The sequence below is a fragment of the Alligator sinensis genome, unplaced genomic scaffold (genome assembly GCF_000455745.1).
Source record: "Alligator sinensis unplaced genomic scaffold, ASM45574v1 scaffold1411_1, whole genome shotgun sequence".
NCBI lineage: Eukaryota > Metazoa > Chordata > Crocodylia > Alligatoridae > Alligator > Alligator sinensis.
In genome coordinates, this window is record NW_005842963.1 from 469,539 (window position 1) to 477,328 (window position 7,790).

At 48.7% G+C, this 7,790-nt stretch overlaps 1 pseudogene; it reads right to left on the reverse strand.

The window, feature by feature from the left end:
- Nucleotides 1-4,071: 4,071 nt before the first annotated feature.
- Nucleotides 4,072-5,007, reverse strand: LOC102383745 (annotated as a pseudogene).
- Nucleotides 5,008-7,790: the final 2,783 nt, after the last annotated feature.

The following is a 7,790-nucleotide window of genomic DNA, read 5'->3' on the forward strand; positions in this document are numbered from 1 at the left end:
CCAAGGAGGTGATCCTCCCCCTCTATGCAACACTGGTCAGGCCACAGCTAGAGCACTGTGTCCAGTTCTGGGCGCTGCACTTCAAGAGGGATGTGGACAACATTGAGAGGGTCCAGAGGAGGGCCACCCACATGATCCGGGGACTGCAGGGCAGACCCTACAGTGAGAGGCTATGGGACCTGAACCTATTCAGCCTTCACAAGAGAAGGACGAGGGGGGACCTTGTGACCGTCTATAAACTCACTAGGGGGGACCAGAAGGGTTTGGGGGAGACCTTGTTTCCCCTAGCGCCCCCCAGGATAACAAGGAATAACGGCCACAAGTTGTTGGAGAGTAGGTTTAGATTAGACATCCGTAAGAACTACTTCACAGTGAGGGCGGCTAGGATCTGGAACCAACTTCCAAGGGAAGTGGTGCTGGCTCCTACCCCGGGGGTCTTTAAGAAGCAGCTCGATGCCTACCTGGCTGGGGTCACTTGAGCCCAGTTTCCCTCCTGCCCAGGCAGGGGGTCAGACTTGAAGATCTACAAGGTCCCTTCTGACCCGACTTCTATGATTCTATGATTATTGGTCCCCTGATTCAATTTGGGTTTGGAGATTTGGCCACCAAATTGGGCTGAATGTCCTCCAAACTGAATCAGCACCTGAAGCTTTGCACAGCCCTACTTCATGGACCAACAGTATAGGGCTCAGCAGCCTAATGGTGATTTATTGGACAACTGCCATTTAAATCCACAAACAATGCTCTGGAATGAGCAGTATAACTTTCACAAGTTGCCCATTGTCCTAAAAGCCTGACATAATCATTCCTTATTATATCACATTTTGTTAATGCAATTATCATGGGGGAAAGTGGGAGATCGGTATGCCAATCACCCTGGTAACAACCCTATGCAGATGTGTCAAGCCCCAACACAGAGGAACATAATGTTGTCTGTTGCTACCCCCTCTCATTGTTGGGATATCTCCCCCATCCCAGCTTGTACTCAGGTCCACCATCAGCAGGTAGAAACTGGAGCTTTGTCCTGGAACCCCGAGTGATTCAAAGCAAACATTTCTCCCACCCAGCTCACACACCTTGAAAACATGTCTCCCTAGAACTATAGGCATTTAGGATTGCAGATGTACTCATTAAGTGACAATGTAGGGCAATCTTGCTCCCCTCTGTGTGAGGATATGGTGAAAGAACACCCTCACTGAGACCATGTTGGGGCACTGACACTTACCAGGTGGTTGGGTGTTGTTTGTATTTCTTCAGGGCACAGTTCTGGGTGCTGTGAAGAAGAAAGTTAGCTTGGAGGCTGTGGGGCTACAATACACCTCACCCAATCATCTGGGGAGGGGCTGATAAAACACCAGACTAAACTTCATCTGCTCCCTTTCCCCTTCCTATTCTGAAAACAGGGACAGGCTCGGAGCTCTGCAGACACAAGTTACAGAAGACACTACATTTTGAAACATCATCTGATACCTCATGCAATAAGGGGTGAGATTTTCACCTGGTTGGCCATTTTTGAAGCTGTCTACAGCTATGCATTTGTGTTTGGTCACAGCTATAAACTGCTTTCTGTAGCCAGATTGGGCAAAAATTGTCTGCACCCCCTGTCACACACATTCAGTACCTTGGCCTCAGCTCAGTATTCTTGTCAAGCACTGTTGTGTGAGCAGTGGCTCATCCTCAGGGAGCATTGGGTGTACTTCATCCCCTGACTGCAAGGTGGTCATTGTCTCTTTCCACTGCTGGTTAGCTTGACTGCCTTGAGGATGGTGGTGCTTGCATTCTGGAGGCAGGCCACTTCTACCATATTTCAAAGGGTCCTTGACCCTGTTATATAAGAGGTGCCGCTGAGTCCTTGGGGTGACTGCCCAGAAAAATGAGGGTGTGGTGAACCTTCAGACCTAACTATAATTCAGTGAGGTCACAAAGGCACGCTAGCAGTCTGTGCTAGGCCCATTCTCCCCACATAGATCGTGGGTCAGGCAGCACTAGAGCAGGCATGGCACAGCTGGCTGCTCCTGCCAGCACCAGGGGCTGTGCACCACAGGAGGCAGAGTGGGTAGGGGCTTGGCAGCTCCCCCCTCAAATCCCACAACCCCCCCACACCCACCCACACACCCAATGTTCCCCCACACCACCCCCTTCCCACCCCGTTCCTGCAAACCTCAAATCCCCTCATCACACACCCAGTGTGCCCAGCTGCCACACAGGATGAGACCTGATGGCAGGAGCTATGGCTGCAGGGGCAGCTGTCCCCACATCCTGGTTAGTGAAGGAGTAAGGGGGGGCTCTAATTTTTCTATGATAAGAAAACCAAAAGCAAACATCAAAGCATATATTTAGAATTAATTTTGTTATGATGATAGAGACACTGGTAGGCTTCCAAATTGCTTTCAAATTGTAAATATATCAATAAAACATTACCCAACTGATCTCTCTCTCTCTTGCTCGCTTGCTCTCTGGTAGTCTTTTGTTTCAATTGTGGAAGAACATGGGGTATTTTGGGGTATTTTAAAGAGTGAATTTGGGATTGTTTTTAGCAGAAAATTTGCAGTTTTAAATAGGGAACACCTGGATTCCTGCTAATGAGGCAAGTGGTGGGACCCAGGCAGAGGAGCCTGCTCAGGGCTGGCACCCAGTACTCAACTGGATGGCAAGTGAGGTGACTGTCCTCCTGGCCTTTTGGGGCCAGGAGGACATGCTTTGAGAGTTCAAAGCAGGCCACAACATTGAGAATATCTTCCAGGTGATAGCTGCCCAAATGGCAGCAGTGCCACACAAAGGTCAACTGTGCAGCCACAGCCCACTGGCAGCTGGCCCAGAAGTGCAGATGCCTCTGCTGTGGTCATGTGGTCCCCATCCATGTTTGGCAGGTGTGCAGCCTTGGGTCCATATGTTGTCGCAGGTGGCAGCAGGTCATAGCCAGGCAGCAGCCCCCACTGCCAGACAGCTGCAGTGCATAGAGGGTGCTGGGAACTCTAGATTAGGGCTGCTTCAGCAGTCCAGCTGGTACAAGGGGTAGTGTCCACAGATACTAATTGGCTGGGCCCCAGAAGCTCCCGAGCTTGTTGCAACTTTTTATACAGCTGGGCTGGCACAGGGACTGGCTGCAGCCTCCAGCTCCCCCTGGCTGCAGGTCCGGGAGGAGTTGGGTAGCCCCAAGTGGCACAACTTGCCCCACACCAAAGTGCATGTTCAGGCATGTGTGCTGAGGCAAAAATCCCTGGCACAAATTTGTGCCTCTCATATCTAAGCTGCTGCCTGCATGTGTGGACTCACCCAAAGAACAACAACTCTAAAGGATTTAAGCTATTATTTCCTCTGTTCCTTATTCTTCTTCTAAGTAAAGGAACCTAACACTAACTTTTATCCTCTTAAAATATTATTGGCATTTACCATTTAAGAACTATGTACCACCCAATAGAATGGAACAAAGGAAAATTATATATAAAAAATCCTTTCTTGTTACTTGTTAATTCAAATGCTCTCTTTCTGGCTTGCTTCCATTTGTCCTTCATTCCTTCCTTTCCTGAGCCTTAAGTGAAGGGGTTAAAATATACTAATGAAAGTAAGTCATAAAAAAGGCACACATATGGATATAAAACTTAGAGACATCATCTTTTACAGAAAATAGAGAAAAAAAGGAAACAAGGGAGAGTGGGATCAGTTGCTTTGACTTGATTTGATTCATAGATTCATAAATGCTAGGGTCAGAAGGGACCTCAACAGATCATCGAGTCCGACCCCATGCCTAGGCAGAAAAGAGTGCTGGGGGCAGATTTGGTTTGATTTGGTTTGGTTTCCTTTGACTTGCTCTAGTTAGTGTGTTTTTCTTCATATTCATTGAAAAAAAATGATGCTTCTATTAAATGACATATATTAAGATGAATATACTATACTATGTGCCTTCTTTTATGTAGTGTGAGTCATCATGAATTATTAAAGTGAATAGGAGTGCAAAAAGTGTTGGCTGATAGGTACAAAAACTCTTCCTTCATTGTGAGCAGGAGACAAAAGTTGCTGTTGTTAAATTGTAGTGAAAGACTAGAAACTCAACTGTTTTTAAGATGTGTATCAACTGTTGTGCACTGAAACCCAGGATGTCGTAATTTGCCAAATCAGATGTGGACCCACAATAGGCATCACAAGATTACAAGGAATCAGGTCCATTATTGCCAGGATATTCATGGATATTCGTTCTCTCTTGCACACTGGAAAGATTTTACTGAAGGCCACTTTGACTTCCTTGTTGTACAGGCTGTAGATTAGAGGACTCACCATGAATCACCAGTGTATAGAGCATAGCCACCATCTTGTCCTTATTCATGGAGTAGCTAGAGGGTGGATGGATGTAGGTGTAGATGATAGTGGAGTAGTAGAGGCCAACCACAACAAGATGTGAGGAACATGTGGAGAATGCTCTTTGCTGCCCTTCTGAGCCCTGAATGTTCAGGATGCTTCTGATGATGAAGCCATAAGATACAGTGATCAGCAAGAAGTTTCCCATGGCTAGGCAAATATCAGCAACAAGGTCCATGAATTGGTTGAGGTAAGTTGAGCTGCAGGACAATGCCAGCAGAGGTGAGATCTCACAGAAGAAGTGCTTGATGAGGTTAGATCCACAGAAATCTAGATGAACAATGAACAATGTGTTCCCTAAGGTATTGATAGCTGCCATTGACCAGATGCAGCCTGCTAATGTGATACAGACTCTCTTGGTCATGATGGTTACATAGTGTAAGGGATGACAGATGACCATGTACTGGCCAAAGGTCATGGCAGTGATGAGCCAAGCGCTGTTGCTGGTGAGAGCAAGAAGGTAAAGAGCTGAGCCATGCAGCCATGAAATGAGATGATTTTCTTCCCAAGTATCAGGTTATGCATCATTTTGGGCAGAACACAAGAGGTACAGAAAATGTCTACTAGAGCCAGGTTAGCAATGAAGAAGTACATGGGTTTGTGCAGATGTGGATGGAGGGCAATTGTCAGGATGATCAGGGAGTTGCCCATAATCAAAGCCGTGAAGAGCACAGGATGATTCCAAAGAACAGACCCAGTAGGTTGGGAAATTCAAAGAGCCCCTCCATGATGAACCCTTGTATGGTTCCTGGATTCCATTTACTTGGGCATTTCTTCTGAAAGAATGAAAATGGATATGTAAATGATTGCAGCCAACTGAGAAGAAAAACAGCTATGCAGTCCATCAAAATTATGGGCAGGCCAAGAGCTATGAATGAATGTTTGGATTGTTGGATACATAGATAACAGTGGATGGAAATATTTCCAAATATCTAGCTATTCAGCCCACTCTCTCAGATGGTGGTGTCTATGATATGGCTCATAAGCTGGATCCAGTCTGTAAAACCACATCATTCAGGCCTCACTGTTGCCTCTGCGACTCAAATTGACCCACATGCCACATGCTGTGCACGTAGGAGTGACCCCATGTACGAGGTACAGGAAACAAAACACAGGCAACATCCAGTCCCGGATCTGCACTGCATGCACCCCCCATGGAGGGCCAGTCTGGGATCCCCTTGCATGCCAAATACAGGGCCACAGTTCCTGCTTCAGCCATGCCAGCATAGGCACCAAGTCTATCTGTGATCACTGTGGCCTTACGTGTTGCACTGCCTGCCGGGTGAGTAGACCCTCCCCTCAACTCACCTGCCACGACTTTGATGTTATGCTCTCAAGAGAGGGGGTTCAATGGAGATCTTCCTGGGAGGGCCTCCTGGCAAACGGCAGTACTCACAATTTTTTTGGCGCGATGTTCCACGGGGCTCCGCCTCCCCTACACCCCATCAACTCACCAACCGTAATGGTGTCTGTACAATGGTGATTTCAGCCCTGCGGGCTTGCCCACAACTTGATCTGGGTGGGGTCCCACATCTGCGTGGGCTCAGTTGGCTCTTGTCCCTCCGGCCTCGATGCCTTCCCTCTCTATCTCTTTGATTTTTTTTTCTTTTCAAAAGAAATATTCTCCTGGGGAGGAGAGAGATGTGGAGCTACCTCCTTTCCTGCAGCCTCCTACAGGGGGCTCAAATGCCTCCCCTGCTCTGCCTGCTACAGGGGGCCGACGTGCTTCCCCTGCTCTGCCTGCTGGTGCTGTGCTGGCTGTGCCATTCCTCTCCCATGCAGGAGCCTCAGCACGTCTGGTGTGCTGCCCACCAGCACTCTCTCTCTCTCTGGCTTCTCTCCGTCCTGGGCTCTGGCGGGGCTTTTAAACTTTCCCGCAGTTGCTGATACGGCCACCACGATTGGTCCAGCTGTGCGCCACGCAGGAAACAACTGATTAAACAGCCGGCGTAATGCTGGCTCGTGTGGCTGTGGCCATGGTCCCGGCTCCTGCTCTGGCTGCCCGGCAGGAGGTAAGTTATCCCTGTGGAGGGTCTGTTTCCGGGGTTTGGGGCCTGCAGGAATTACTTCTCCCCTTCGGGAGCCTTTGGGGGCATCTCGCCATCACAGACCTCCCCCCTTAAGTTGCCTTGTGGTGTCTGGACTCTGCCTGCGGCGTCTTCTACAGGCTGATGTTCCTCTTCATGAACGTGGCCCGATCCCTCTTCTGACTTGTCTGGGCTTCCCCATCTGGACAGAAAATCAGCCACAAAATTATCTTTGCCAGGGCAGTGTATAACTGTAAACTTGAAAGGCTGCAACACCGAGGCCCAGCAAGTGATTCAGGCATTTACGCTTTGTTTTCGAGTCAACCATTGTAGTGGAGTGTGATCCATCACTACCACAAATTCTTTCCCCATTAGGTAATACTTAAAGTACTCTATTGCCCAGCGTATTGCCAGGCACTCCCTCTCGACCGTGGCATACCTGGTCTCAGTACGGCTGAGCTTCCAACTGGCGAAGGCGATCGGGAGCTCTTCTTCCCCACATCTCTGAAGTAATACCACCCCCAGGACATGGCCTGACGCATCTGTCTGTAAAATAAAAGGGGCTTCAAAATTAGGGGTGTGCACAATGACATCATGGTGCATTGCCTCCTTCAAGTCTTTGAAGCTCCTTCTCATTTCTGGTGTCCATTTCAACGGTGCTGCAGGCCCTCTGGCCAACACATCCATGAGGGGTGGGGAGTGACTTGCAAAATACGGTATAAACCGTCGATAATAATTAATGGGCCCCAAGAAGGAATGTAGCTGTTTGCAGGTACACGGTTCCTGAAATCATCTTATGGCTTCGATCTTGTCGGTCAGGGGACGTATGAAACCCTAGGTATGCCGTTTCTCGTCCCGCTAACTTGCATTTCTTAGGGTTGGTGGTCAGACACACTGCTTGGAGTTCTCCCAGGATGGGTCTCAGGGCTTCAAGATGTTGGTGCCAACTGGGAGTAAATATAATGATATCATCGATGTATGCTGCCACATATGACACGTGCGGTGCCAGCAAGGTATCCATCAGCCTCTGGAAGGTGGCGGCTGCACCGTTGAGGCCAAAGGGTATCCATATGAACTCAAATAAGCCCCAAGGGGTTCCAAAAGTGGACTTGGCGCAATCTGCAGGGCGCATAGGGATCTGCCAGTACCCTTTGGCCAGGTTGAGAGAAGATATGTACTGCGCTTCAACAATCCTCTCGATGAGGTGGGTAATATGTGGCATAGGGAATGCGTCGAAGGTCATCAGGGCCTTTAGCTTCCTAAAATCTATACACAGATGCAGTGACCGGTTGTGTTTGGCCACTGGCAGAATGGGGCTATGCCAAGGGCTACGGGATGGTCGTATGATTCCCTGCCCCTGCATCTTCTTTATCTCCTGACGTATTTCCTGCTGCCAATGCTGAGGTA